We start from the raw sequence: 14,365 nt of genomic DNA, 5'->3' as shown, positions 1-14,365 counted from the left end.
TATTGTTAGAAATCTAATTTGTCTTATTTAGCAAATTAACCATGATCATTGTATTGTTTGCTCAAAATGCGGGGCAAACTTCATAGCAATAACCCGAGAGAAGTATTTGCTATTTACAAACAGAATTTTGGCTTGGCCATGGTCAACTATTTACTATACAGTAAACCCTGAAAAATAGTCTTTTGAGTTACCCAATACCTATAATTCATAATTGATGGGCTTTGTTCCCTAATTCAGTTTAGTTTACAGGGTCAGATTTACGCATAAACTAGACAAGATACAGCTTAGACCTCACATTAATACAGATAGTCTAGAGTAGACTATCTGTACTAATAACATGAGACTAGACTACCTAGTCTAGTCTCACAGTCTCCACCTCAGTACAGATAACCTAAAATTTACCTGGTAAAGTGTGTCCCTTAAACATTATAGTTTAGGGGTAGCAACAACCTTAAATCCGACTGTTGGAATATAGTTATGATAAAAAATGTTACGTACACACACATATTTGATGTAATGAATTTACTTGGCTATCTGACACTACTAAAGGAACTTAAATGAATAAAAGCCAAAGGATAACACAAAATAGAATAAACTATTATTTTGAACATGCAACAGCTTTACCCTCTCGAAGACTCCATTCCATCTTATGCACCGAGTGCATAAGATGGAGGGGGGGGGAAGACCTATAGAATATGTACATTACTAGAGAACAATTGCTATACATATTAAGTTATATTAGTATTATTAAGTTAAAAACAGACTGCTGACATTTGAAGGCGTTCTGGAGAATTCTTGAGTGTTCATTCACATAGGTATGATCTCGCATACACCTCATAGCAATAACCTCAGAGAGATAATTGCTATTTACAAACAGAATTTTGGCTTGGCCATGGTCAACTATTTACTATACAGTAAACCCTCGATTTAACGTTAAATCGCAAAAGTTTTAAAATAAAAATATCTGTAACATTATACTGCAGTTTTATCAATATTAGCACTGTAATAACAAAAAAAAAAAAACGGTTTTACAATTTTTAACACAATTTTCACACTTATTAGATAAGTTAATGTTCGATGTTGAGGTGCTTGGTTTAGGTAATCCTGCTTTGAAAAAACTATCAAGTTTATTTTGAACTTTTGAATTCTGCTGTTTTTTTTATAATTAACTCCCTAAAATTACGAAAATGTGTATAATAAAACTGCCGCAGAAAGTCACGCCACGCGACAAAAGAACCAATTACAGAATGATTGGTGTGATCACGTCTTAATTATTTGCCGAACATGTTTTATGAGCATCGACTCATTTATATCGGCTAAATTACTATAGTGTTTTTCCAACATATGATGGCCTCTTCGCCAAAATTTGTTAAAAAATAACAGGAAATTAATAACCTATTAATTTAATTATAAGTAAATCAGGTTAAAAGCATTTTAAAATTAACAGGGTGTTAATTTTCACGTGACATACGGATCGTTTATTCTGTACGTTAAATCGAGGGTTTATTGTATTTGCAAAGATATAATTAGAAGCCTTTGAGGAAAAAAACAACCAATTCCTTACCACTGAAATCAAGACCGGGGAAAGAGATGAATGGATGGTATTTTCTTAATTTGGAACTATGGTCTGAACTTCCTTCAGATGTTCTAATTATCTCACAGCCAACATACAATTATAAACGGTGTAAATTAGAATTCAGCTGTTTTTGTGAAATATTCATCTAAGATATCCTTTCCACTTATACAAAATATTCCTTTCAAACTTAATGCACTGGAGTCCTGAATAACATTTTTTTTATTCTATTTAATAATATACAGTGGATATTTACATACAACTGCTTTTTAATATTCATTGAAACTTTTGAGAGTCTTTTCCCACTTCATCTTCTTTAAGCTGCCAAGAAAACAAATCAAACTGAGGTTTTCTTCTTTCTTCTCTGTCAATATACGTTTTAACATGGTGTCCAAAAAAGAATCTAAATAAATAAATCCATATTATATAAATTTCTGTTTGTAATTTGGGAATTTAATGATTTTTTGGTTGTTGTTTTTTTAAAACAAACAATATAAGATTACCAAAAGACTTAAATAGCATAAACATAATGTACCATAAGAGAGATAACTAAATCATTTGGCTCTTTAGCACTTCAGCTTATAAAAGTCTCATATACAGTCTTCCAATAAATACCGTTACATCTTCTGCACACACCCCTCCACTGCTCACAGAATTATACAAGCACAGTTCTGTTAGTGGTGATGTGTGTGCAGCCAAGATTCACATGTTTATCAGAAGATACTGGAGAGAGAGTTGTCTAGCTGTATGGGTTAACATTCAGTAGGGAGATTATGAGAACCATGTAGCTGTAATAGCACTTCACAAAGTTAAAATACAGCCACCTGTTATTATTTTCAAAAAGCTAAAAACATGATCAGTAGGATGTTTGTGTATCAGACTATTAACCATTATAACGATAACAAAGACGTATCTAATTTGCAAAGAACAATTTGCGATGGTAGAATTCTGTGAGAAAGGACAAAGTGTTGTTGCGAGAGATGAATGTTTAGCAGAGAACGATTTCACGTGTACTAACTGATGACCAAGGATAAGAACCTATCGTCATTTTACTGGACACTTCCTAACACCACAACTGAGGCAGCAGAGGATGATAACATCAAAGGCACTTCGTCGGCAGAATGCAAAAAACAAGACACAGAGATGTCCTCTTCTCAGATTGAGAAGATTTTCACCATCGAAGTCATTTAACCACCAAAATGATTGAGCATATGACCTGGATGGTCATATATCCAATGTGTCAGTGATGGTTTTGTTGGGAGTGACGTATCGGGAAGGAGGGTATCCAAGTTGAATTTCTGTGACAACAGAGGTTACACTTTAGCAGAGGTTACTTGATACACTTTAGCAGAGGTCAAAAACCTCTGCTAAAGTGTATCAAGACAGTGTTGGAATCTGTAGTATAATCCCCTGAACATCTTGTTTCATGGTAGACAGTGGCCCTTCCAACAGAACGCAGCCCCTGCACACAAGGTGAGGACCACACAACAGTTGTTGGAAGCACATATCGCAATCTGATTGGCCATCTGGAAGTCCCAATCTGAATTCATTGGACTTCAAGTTGTGGTCAGAGCTTGAGGGAGTAGCCTGCAAGAAACAACGCCCCAGCATTACTAGCCTGAAGCTGGATATGGAACAAGCAGTGGCAGCATATCCACTGGATGTTGTACATGCTGCCATCAATATGTGGCTCACAGCCTTCAAGGTTGCATGAAAGCAAAAAAGGGGAATATTTTGAACATTAATTGCTGGTATATGAACACTATACATGTGAATTGTATGTGCTGAAAGCTGTAAATGATTTACTGATGGATTAAAGGCTTATGCACTGTTCAAGTTGTAACAGTACTTATGACTAGGCTATGTGCATTATTAGATATATGGAGGGAGAAGAAAAAAAAATTCATCTACCTATAAATCCCACACAAGAATCTGCAAAATCTACAGCTAGTACTGAGTTGCAAATGAAAGAAGCAACTTATTATTTTATTTTTTTTTGAGTAGCACAAGGTTGTAGTACTTGTTGTAGCAAGCTGATATTCCAGCGGATAGCAAAAGAGAAGTTAGTTCAGTGGACAAATTTGTATTTGTATAGGGTTAGAAGCTATACAGGTTATAAGAACCATCTCAAACAGAAAATAAGATCAAGATTTTTGGAGGCTGAAAGGATTATACTATGCATGCACATTATACTATGCTATGAATGAATGTTATGGGAGATTTTAACTACAGTAGTATAAAACTGGGGAGAGGAAGATGCATGTAGCAATAAGGGAATGGAATTTCTAGAATTCTTGAGGGACAAATGTCTTAGGCAACATGTAATAGAGGGAACAAGAGGTTAAAGAGTTTTGGATTTGGTTATAGCATCAGAAGAGTTGATAATAACTGAGATGACATCTCTCCCACCAGTTGGAGAGAGTGACCATATGGTTTTGACTTGGAAAATGAATAGACATGCAGGAGTATCAAAGAGATGGGAATGTATGTGGAATTATAAGGCAGGTGATTATAATAGTCTTAGATGTCAACTTGGGGAAGTTTCATGGAGGGAGGAATTGGAAGGCCGGGATATCATTAGTACGTGGGAAATTATGAAAGAATATTTGTTAGCAGCAATGGTAAGTTGTACACCATGAGTGAACAAGAGGACACAATTTGGAGTAAAGTAGATGACAAACAATATTAAACAAGAATTGTATGCGAAAAAGAAGCTGTGGAAGAGATATAAGGAGACAGGAGAAGAGAAGATGCATGAAGAGTATAAGACACAGGCCAGAAGAGTGACTAGTATGGTAAGGAAGACGAAACTGGAATATGAGAGGAGATTAGCCCTAAAATCCAAAGAAAATCCTAGGGAATGTTTTAGATATGTAGCCAGTAGGAGGAGAAATGACTGTGGAAGAATGATATTGTGGGATAAAAATGGGAATAGAGTGACTGATGCAGCAGACATAGTAGAATTGTTCAATGAACACTTTATTGGAGTATTTCATCCTGGAGGAGTCAGTTTTAATGCTAGAGGGATAGGGCAGGATCAAGGTTTAGAGGTACAGGAGGAGAGTGTGTTTCAAATACTGAGTACTCTGGATGTCAGTAAAGCTGTGGGACTGGATGGTATTTCACCATGAGTTTTGAGAGAATGTGCTAGGGAACTGACAGTGCCTTTGACCTGGCTTTTCAATGAAAGTCTGGTTGCTGGAAAGGTGCCCATGGAATGGAAGGAAGGTAAGATAGTGACATTGCATAAGGACGGTAGCAGACTGGACGTGTCAAATTATAGACCAGTTTGTGTGTCATCAGTAGTTAGTAAGATCTCGGAGAACGTAGTGAAGGCCCGTATACAGCATTGGGCAGATGAGGGTAATGTTATCTGTGAGAGTCAACATGGATTTGTGAAGGGGCGCTCTTGTTTTAGCAATATGCTAGCCTTTTATGATAAAGTTACAAGAGCATTAGATGAGGGAAAGGCATATAATGCAATTTTCTTAGACTTGGCGAAGGCATTTGACAGGGTGCCACATGATAAGCTGATATTTAAGTTGCAGCACATGGGTCTGGATGTCAGATTGGTCAACTGGATTCAGGATTGGCTGTCTGATAGGTATCAGAGAGTTGTGTATGGTTGAGCAGTTTCCAGGAGGCAGAGGGTTACAAGTGGGGTCCCACAGGGCTCAATACTAGGACCTATATTGTTTAACCTTTATATCAATGACATAGCCAGTGGATTGCAGGGGGATATTCAGTTGTTTGCAGATGATGCGAAGCTGGGAAGGATATTAGTAATAGTGCAGATGTCGTAGCCCTGCAAGTGGATTTAAATAAGCTAGATAGATGGGCAAATGAATGGGGGTGTCAGTTTAATGCAGCAAAATGTAAGGTCTTGAGGTTTGGGAAACATCGATGGGATGCTGCATACTCTATGGGAGGAGTTATACTGGAGGAAGTAGGGGAGACAAGAGATCTGGGGTTGATGATTGATAGAAACCTGAAATTTATAGGACATATTGCAAAGGGGTGAAGGTAACACAGAGGATTGCTGCAATAATGAGAAGGACACTGACCTGCAGAGATAAAACAGTTATCATTCCGTTGTATAAGACCCTGATCAGACCACACTTGGATTATTGTTCTCAGATTTGGTCCCCAGGATTTGAAGGGGATAAATTAACTGTGGAAAGGGTACAAAGGCAGATAACAAAGATGGTTTCAGGACTGTACAATGATAGCTATGAGGATCGGCTGAAGGAATGTGGACTGCAGAGTTTGGTGGGTAGAAGAAGGAGAGGTGATATGATTGAGACTTTTAAACTTTTGAGAGGTGGTTACAGGGTTGACACTGGGGAGTTCTTTCGCTTGGTTGAACAGTGGGAAGGAGTGATGACAAGAGGCCATCCCTGGAAGTTACGAAAGGAAACTGTGAGCAAGAGGGCGAGGAGTGGTTTCTTTGCATGGAGGGTGGGTGAACCATGGAATGCATTGTCTGATGGAGTGGTGAGAGCAAGAACAGTCAATGAGTTCATGGAGTGGTATGATAGACTTTGTGTTTCTTAGGAAGGACCTCCCACGATGAGTCTTTTGACTCCATGGAGGCCTGAATAATAATAATATAATGCACTTGTGATAAGAAGGAAACTAGAGGCATGAGCTAACTTCCATTCTTGCAAGAAAGACATTTGGTAGCACTGAACTTCATGAGGGTTCAGTGCTAGTTATTAATATCCAACTATTATTAATATGCCACTGAATTTAGAATGACAAAAAAAGCATTATTATGCAAGATCTTTGAACTTTGGAGTGTAGTTTAGCCACTTTGGAGGGTAGTCCACAAGATTGTTTGCTAAGAAGCCCAGATCTCATTAAATGCCTTGGAAATGCTAAAAGTGACAACAAAAATTTTCCCAAATCTTTCCATGGTTGATGTCCAGAACTAGGCTAGAAGACATACTATGGAATGATAGAGTGGTTGAATTCATACTTTTGGTTGGTGATTAATTGGTAGGCCTCTGGGTAGTGAAGAAGTTTGGCTGTTGATAACCTCCATGATTTTTGAGAAAACTTAAGTCAGAGCAATGGGACAACAATATGACGGCAGTCTTTTATCTTCTTTTTTTTTGGAATAGGCTGAATACAAGCTAGCTTCCATACTGAGAGAAAGATGGCAAAAGCATAAAACTGTATAGAGGTGATATAGGATGGGTTGTAGTTTCTGAGCATAAGTTTTAAGCAGAATTACACAACATCACAGAATAAATTTCCTGGTTATAAGGGCTAAAATACAGTTATCTGAAAATACATTAAATATAACCATCTTCTAATTAAATTTCTGTATGAATTAATTATACATGATTTTTTATACATGGTTTTTTAGAGCATGCATAATTAATGAGAGGAGAATGACAGCTGAGATATTTATTAGCCTATTGGCGATGCAGTTCTTTGTATGTTAGCTAGCACTTTGCAAATTTAACATAGATGCATACAAATTTCTTATGAAGTACTCATTTCATCAAGTTATGTAGTCTCTTGAAAACACCTCCAAATAAAACTGAAGGAAAATACTTCTATTATTTCCTATGTTTGTGACTGTAAATTTAGTTTTTTTTTAGTTTTTGGTAACAGTGACATATTCACTTGTAGAAAGAGGAATCCCCCCCCCCTCAATGAAAAGTAGTTGTTACACAAAGTTTTCCTTGAATGACAAGAATATCTAAAAGCTAAGGTTTCCCATCTATACCATCTTTATCCTGGAGTGATGAAATCAGTTTTTGCTTTTCATTGTTAGCAATGAAAAGCAAAAAAATCTGTCCTGTGTCATCCAGTGAAATGAACGTGTCCTTGGAAAAAATTATGCTCATTATTTGCTAAGTTATGAACCTTGTTTCTTGACTTAATGCAAAAAATATAAGTCAAACAAAGCCAAAGTATGTTTTGAATTGATGAGATTAATTTATCAAGTAAACCTCATGGTAAAACACTATGCAGTGATATTCTTAATGAGAATGATATGTTGAGTTTCAGTCTGTGGTGCTTTGCTTATGTATGCCATATTCTTGAATTTTTGTCTTCAAAGGAAGAGGAGAAACATCCCCAACCAAAATAGAAAAACAGCAGGTGAGCTGTATAATAATTATGGTAATCCATTATGATTTGCTAACAGTGATTGATATAAGTAGCTCAAGTTAGTTTGCACTTATTCATTCTCTCCCTCTCTCTCGTTGTTCTCTTTCTTCCTTTTTTATCATTTAATTTTTCTATTATTAATTGTCATCATCATCAGTTTCCTGATATGTACCCACGAGGAGTATTCGGGCTACTATGACAGCATAAGCTTACATTATTATTAATCTACTATCAACAATTTTCCTGCAGATTAGTCTATTACTTGTCAGAACTCCAATATTGTCGTATAACATTTTGTGCTTTTAAGACAATGCTGATTGAATCACCCTGCCTATTATTATTAATATCCAACTTTATCACTACATTAATTTCTAATTACATACTAATCATCCATGGTTGATATTATTTATAATCTACTCTATTCATAACATAAAATTCATTCTTATAACTATTTACATTTTCAATATCCAGAATCCTTTGCTGAAGATTATTCCATATACATTCTCCAGTTGTAACTTTTTTTGATTCACTGGCTCTTATTATGCAGAAAGTGCTTGTGTAGAAAGATTTAGAGGAAGTGCAGTATTTGTTATCATGTTGGAGGCTTAATGGATTTTTTACAACACTCACAAAGAATTAAAATAGAATTTAATACTCCTATATTTCGTCCTAGTCACTAGGACATCTACGGGGATTACAAAATCAATTAATGTAACATATGCACAAATAACAAACAATACTAAGCCCAACCACGTGGGTGACACTAAAGTCCTATCTAGGTAGAGCGCCCTCTAAGGGCAGTAGTAGGTGGCCTGGAATGTAAGGTGGGAACTCTGGTGATGAGTGTTTCCCAAATCTTTGGAAGCTTAATGCAACCATATTTATTGAGATTTGGTTGGTTTTTGAGAGCTGCTGCTGCTGCTTCTAAGAAAAGTCTCTCTTTCTTGAATTTGCTGTGGTGGAGCATGGTGGTTTTCTTCCATGATACTCTGTGGGTGGTGTCCAAAGCATGGTCAGCCAAGCCTGAATGGCCATAGTTGTGTTTGAAGATGTAAGACTTGTGTTCCTCTAGACGGATGGATGCTGATCTGCCTGTCTGTCCAAAGTACGCCAGCTTACAGGAACAGGGTACTTTGTAAACTCCAGGCAGAGAGAGAGGAGGGAGCTGATCTTTCGTAGAACGGATAAGGGTAGCCAGTTTGCGGTGGGGCTTATATGCTGTGTGTAGATTGTACTGTTTTAGTATCTTGGCTATTTTTTCAGAAGTGCCACGGATGTAAGGTATGGTGATGGCATTTTTAAAATCTTGTTGACGAGAAGGAAGGGGAATGGGGGAGGAGTTGATTATTTTTTTGATACTGTGATCACTGTAGCCATTAGAGAGGAAAGTGCTGTGTATGTGGTTAAGCTCATTAGTGAGGGCGGTTCCACTGGAACAAAGATTGTGGGCTCTCTTGGTAAGAGTTTTAATAATGCCATATTGTTGAGAGGGGTGGTGGTGGGAGAGTTTGTGAGAGAGAGAGAGAGTTATCTGCCTGTGTGTGTGGGTTTTCTGTATACGGTGAAGGTAAGTGTATCATTAGGCAGGCGTGTGACTAAGGTGTCTAGGAAGGGTAAACAATTGTTCTTTTCCTTTTCCATAGTGAACTGGATTCTTGGATGTAGACTATTGAGATGACTGAGGAAGGAGTCTAACGTGTCTGGGCCATGAGGCCAAATAGAGAACACATCATCTACATATCTTAGCCAGATAGAAGGTTTGAGTGAGGCTGAGTCTATGGCTCGTTTTTCGAAATCTTCCATATAGAAATTGGCAAGGGGGGGAACCCATGGCAGTTCCCTCTATCTGCTTGTAGATTTTGTTGTTCCAAGAGAAATATCCAGAGTTAATGGCAAAGGAAAAGAGATCTAAGATGTCAGAGGGAAAAACGTTTTCTAAGAGAGATAAGGTGTCAATTAAGGGAATATTGGTAAACAAAGAGGAGATATCAAAGCTTACCAATATGTCTGTCTTCTTCAAGGTTAAATTTTCTGTGAGGGCTTTAAAGTGGGTCGAGTTTTTTATATAGGAAGGGGACCTTCCGGTGAGGGGGATCAGAGTGTTGGCCAGCTGTTTAGATAGTCTATAGCAAGGTGCATTGGTAGCATCTACTATAGGCCTGAGTGGGGAATTGGGTTTGTGGATTTTTGGTAAACCCTATATTCGGGGGGGACGGGAGCGGAAAGGTCTAAGTTTTTTCGTGACATCAGGGGGCCAGGAAGATACTTTTTTGAGTAAAATTTTAAGTTTCTTAACTTGTGTTTTTGTGGGGTCGTGTTCTAGCGGGATGTAGGTAGCGCGATCGCGGAGGATAATGTTCATTTTTCGCTTATATTCACTGGTATTAAGAACCACTATGGCATTACCCTTATCCGCTCTGGTGATGACGATACTTTTTTCTTTACGTAGTTTCAGGAGAGCCGTGCGTTGGGCATATGATAAATTACTTTTTTGGCAGAGAAGAATGCGCGAGGATGTTGGCTACGTCAAGTCTGATGTTGTTAGCTATCTCCGATCTATCTTACTATTAATATAGTAATCTAAAAAAAACTAAACTAAACCTAGAAAAAGACTGAAGGAATGAAGGTTAGCATAAATGAAAGAAATGGAAAGAAAACTAGTGAGACAAAGGGAGTGAAAGAATGCAAAAATTAAGAAATGAAATTAGGTGATATGGAAGAAAAAGAAAGTGGGAATGAGGAAATGAAGTAAGATGTGGCAGAACGAGAGGTAGTGAGATTAGGAAGAGCAAAGAGTGAAACTGCCAGAATGCAAGATTTGAAGAAAGAGTTATTCAAAATGAAATGAGGAATATCCAAATGATATTAGACATTTGGTGGAAACAATGAAAGAGTACAAAACAACAGCATGAAAGAGAAAAAGAGGTGACGAATGATTCAAGAATAGCAGTGTATGGAGATTTCATTGTTAGAGAAATGGCTAATGAGAGCGAGTGAGAGAGAGAGCCCATAAGGTCTGCTATCCAGAAGGGAGAATGGGCAAGATAATTCCTGCTTTGGACAAGAGAAGGAAACAAGCAAGAGAATTAGTGACAGTTGTGGGAACAAATGATTAAGGTGGACATAAGGAGTCTCAGCCAAGGTTGTATTCATGGGTGTGCGAACTGTGCAATGGCACAGGGCCCTGCAAAGTGCAAAAAATTGAAAAAAGAAAATCAATTCATTTTTTAAAAATTATTACATAAATTAATATTGTAATTATTATATAAAAATATTATTATAAAGAAAAATATAAGTATATAATTTTACAATCAACTATTACTGTTATAGTAAGCGAAATAAGATTGTAGCACTAGAGTGGTAGTATTTGAAACAACTCTAAGATATATAACAATATCGTACAACACAGTTAAATAGGGAAAAGTGCATTTTAAAACAGATGATTTTAATAATTTTAAGGAGTTTTTTGATTTTAGTTTATGATTTTATGAACAAGTAAGTATATACACGTACTGTCATGGCAATTTGTTTATGTGACATTACTTGCAAAACATCTTAAAAAATATATTTTGTAAACTGGTTTTAGGTTATCCGACATCAGAATTTTTCTTCAATAGCAGTTTTCAATCTATATTAGATTTATTTATTTTCTAATATTATCTATTTTAAATATATTTTATTTATCAGGTAAGTAATTTTGTTTTAATTTTTTAACTTATTTTATAATTAAATCTATCGTATTTAATTCTAGAGTATGACTAGTCGTGAGGGAGATTGTCATGGAAGAAAATACCCAAGTGGACATGAAAAACGAAAGCGAAAACAAGAAAAAGAAGCGGCCGAGGAACGTCAAAGAAATCCACTGTTTAAATTTATGAAGTTGAACTCATATATTTGTTCAGATATATCAGTTGATAAAGGGAGTTCTGAAATAACTACAAACAGTTCTTCGGCTTCAACATTAATTAATAATGAGAGTTCTGAAATACTCAAAGGAAGTGGAGAACATGACGCATTTGGTCAAACAATGAGTATTGAAAATCCTAAAACTGAGACACCAGAGGAAGGTGAACTATTTACTATTGATGATCCAGCAACATGGCCCAAAATTTTGAACAACGCAACACAAATTGTACAACGTGGTCCATCATCTCCTCTGACTGAAAATCATTTTCCAAAAGATGACAAAAAGAGGTGTTTTTCCACAGCTCACTATGTTAGGACAATTGCAAACGGAGAGAAGCAAAACAGAAGATGGTGTGTATATTCAAACTCTTTTTTTTTTGTTTTTGTTGCAAATTATTTTCTTCTGATGATAATTTTTTTATGTAATAATGGCTTTTCTGACTGGCGACATGTAAGTGAAAGATTAAAGTCGCACGAACGAAATCCAGTGCACATGAAATGCGTGTATTCATGGACACAAATGGAATGTAATTTAAAAAATCACAATACAATTGATCAGGCAAATCAAAATGTCATAAAATTTGAAGCAGAATGATTAAGAAATGTTTTAAGATGAATAGTAGCAGCAATTCTTTATTTATCTGAACATAATTTAGCTTCTAGAGGTAATTTTGATACTTTGTACACAGCCCATAATGGTAATTTTTTTGGAATTATAGAATTAATTGGAGAATTTGATCCACTTTTAAAAAGATCATTTAATGTGATGTTCAGAAAAAAAAATTATAGGTAAGAAACAAAATTTGTATCTATCGCCCATTGTGCAAAATGAATTAATTGTTGATATGGGAACCAAATTCAACAAAATATTGAAAATATGATACGACAGGCAAAGTACTATTCAATAATTCTCAATTGTACTCCTGATGTTAGTCATCAGGAGCAAATTTTAGTAATTTTTAGATTTTTACATATATTTGAAACAGATATTGAAATTCGTGAACACTTTTTGATGGTTTTTAATAACTAATGACACTACTGGTAAAGGTATATATGAAAACATAAAATCACTTTTGAATGAATTAAATCTTTGTCAGATTGTAGAGGGCAAGGGTATGATAATGGAGCGAATATGAAAGGAGTATATAAGGGAGTCCGTGCTTACATTTTAAATGAAAACGAAAAGGCATTTTATATTCCTTGCGCCTGTCATAATTTAAATTTGATTTTAGGGGATGTTGCAAAATCATAAATTATAGCAATAAACTTTTTTAATGTTATAGAAAAAATATATACATTATTTGCTGCCTCAACTTCACGTTGGGACATATTAAAGAAATTTGTTAAACAATTAACTCCAAAACCATTATGTGATACAAGATGGGAATGTAGAATAGAATCTGTTAGAGCTGTACGTTTTCAAATTCCAAACTTTTTAAATGCACTAAAAGAATTATTTAAAACTGCATCAGATAATACTATCAAAGTAGAAGTGGTTTCAATATATGAACAAATAGATTCATTTGAGTTTATACTAAGCCTTGTAATTTAGTATGAGCTTTTGCCAAAAGTTAATTTAGTAAGTAAAGTATTACAAAATGCAAAAATTCCCATAGACGTAACAACTAAGCATATTAAAGAGTTAGTGCAGTACTTTGAAGAGCAGAGAATATCAGGATTTGATAGCTGTTTTGAGACTGTCAAAGAACTGTTAAATCTATTAGAAAAGAAAGTCAAGTACGTTGAAGAAAAGTATTTTTTGATTATGAAACGCCTGATGAATCACACATAGGTGATAAAGATAATTTTAGGATAAATTTCTTTTTTGTAATTTTAGGTACTGCTCTACAATCTGTCAAAAAAATATTTGAAGTGTATGAAATTCATGAAAAATCATTTAGATTTCTTTATGATATGAAATTAATAAGAAAAATAACAGAAAATGAATTAAAATTTTGCTGCAAACAGCTGTATCAAAAATTAAATACAGATATTGATGAATCTGAATTTTACAATGAATTAATTATTTTTAGAAATATTGTTCCAGAAGATGCACCCATTAATATTTTAAAATTCATAATTGCAAATAATTTCCGGATATTTATCCAAATATTACTACAACATTTAAAATATTATTGACCAGTCCAGTTACGGTTGCATCAGCAGAAAGGTCATTTTCCAAATTAAAATTAATAAAAACCTATTTGCGAACTCCTATGTCTCAAGAATGTTTGTCATCCCTGGCAATAATATCCATAGAGCATGAAATTGCAAAAAATTTGAATTTTGATAGCGTTATAAATGATTTTATTGATAAGTGCATTAGGTTAAATAAAATTTAATATATTAAGATTTCTTTTAAATCTTATAAGTTATTATTATTATTATTATTATTCAGGTCTCCATGGAGTCAAAAGACTCATCGTGGGAGGTCCTTCCTAAGAACATAAAGTCTGTCAAGACTCATCGAGGGGAGGTTCCCCCTAAGAAACACAAAATCTATCATACCACTCCTTAAACTCATTGACCGTTCTCGCCCTCACCACTCTATCAGGCAATGCATTCCACGGCTCAACCACCCTCCATGCAAAGAAACCACTCCTCACCCTCTTGCTCACAGTTTCCTTTCGTAACTTCCAGGAATGGCCTCTTGTCATCACTCCTTCCCGCTGTTCAACCAAGTGAAAGAACTCCCCAGTGTCAACCCTGTAACCACCTCTCAACAGTTTAAGTCTCAATCACATCACCTCTCCTTCTTCTATC

General features: G+C 35.5%; 1 long non-coding RNA gene across 2 annotated transcripts in view; it reads right to left on the bottom strand.

The window, feature by feature from the left end:
• Positions 1–1,777: 1,777 nt before the first annotated feature.
• LOC150100746 (uncharacterized) overlaps positions 1,778–14,365 on the bottom strand; it is a 48,825-nt gene continuing 36,237 nt past the window's right edge. For both annotated transcript variants that reach the window (XR_016549196.1, XR_016549197.1), the window contains one exon: positions 1,778–1,976. This is a non-coding gene — a long non-coding RNA (uncharacterized LOC150100746). The remainder of the gene's footprint in view (positions 1,977–14,365) is intronic.

Source organism: Typopeltis vanoorti, chromosome 12 (assembly GCF_054136105.1).
Source record: "Typopeltis vanoorti isolate ZY-2024b chromosome 12, IOZ_Tvanoo_1.0, whole genome shotgun sequence".
NCBI lineage: Eukaryota > Metazoa > Arthropoda > Arachnida > Uropygi > Thelyphonidae > Typopeltis > Typopeltis vanoorti.
Note: the sequence above shows the minus strand (reverse complement) of the source record. Positions and strands in the feature narration are given on the sequence as shown.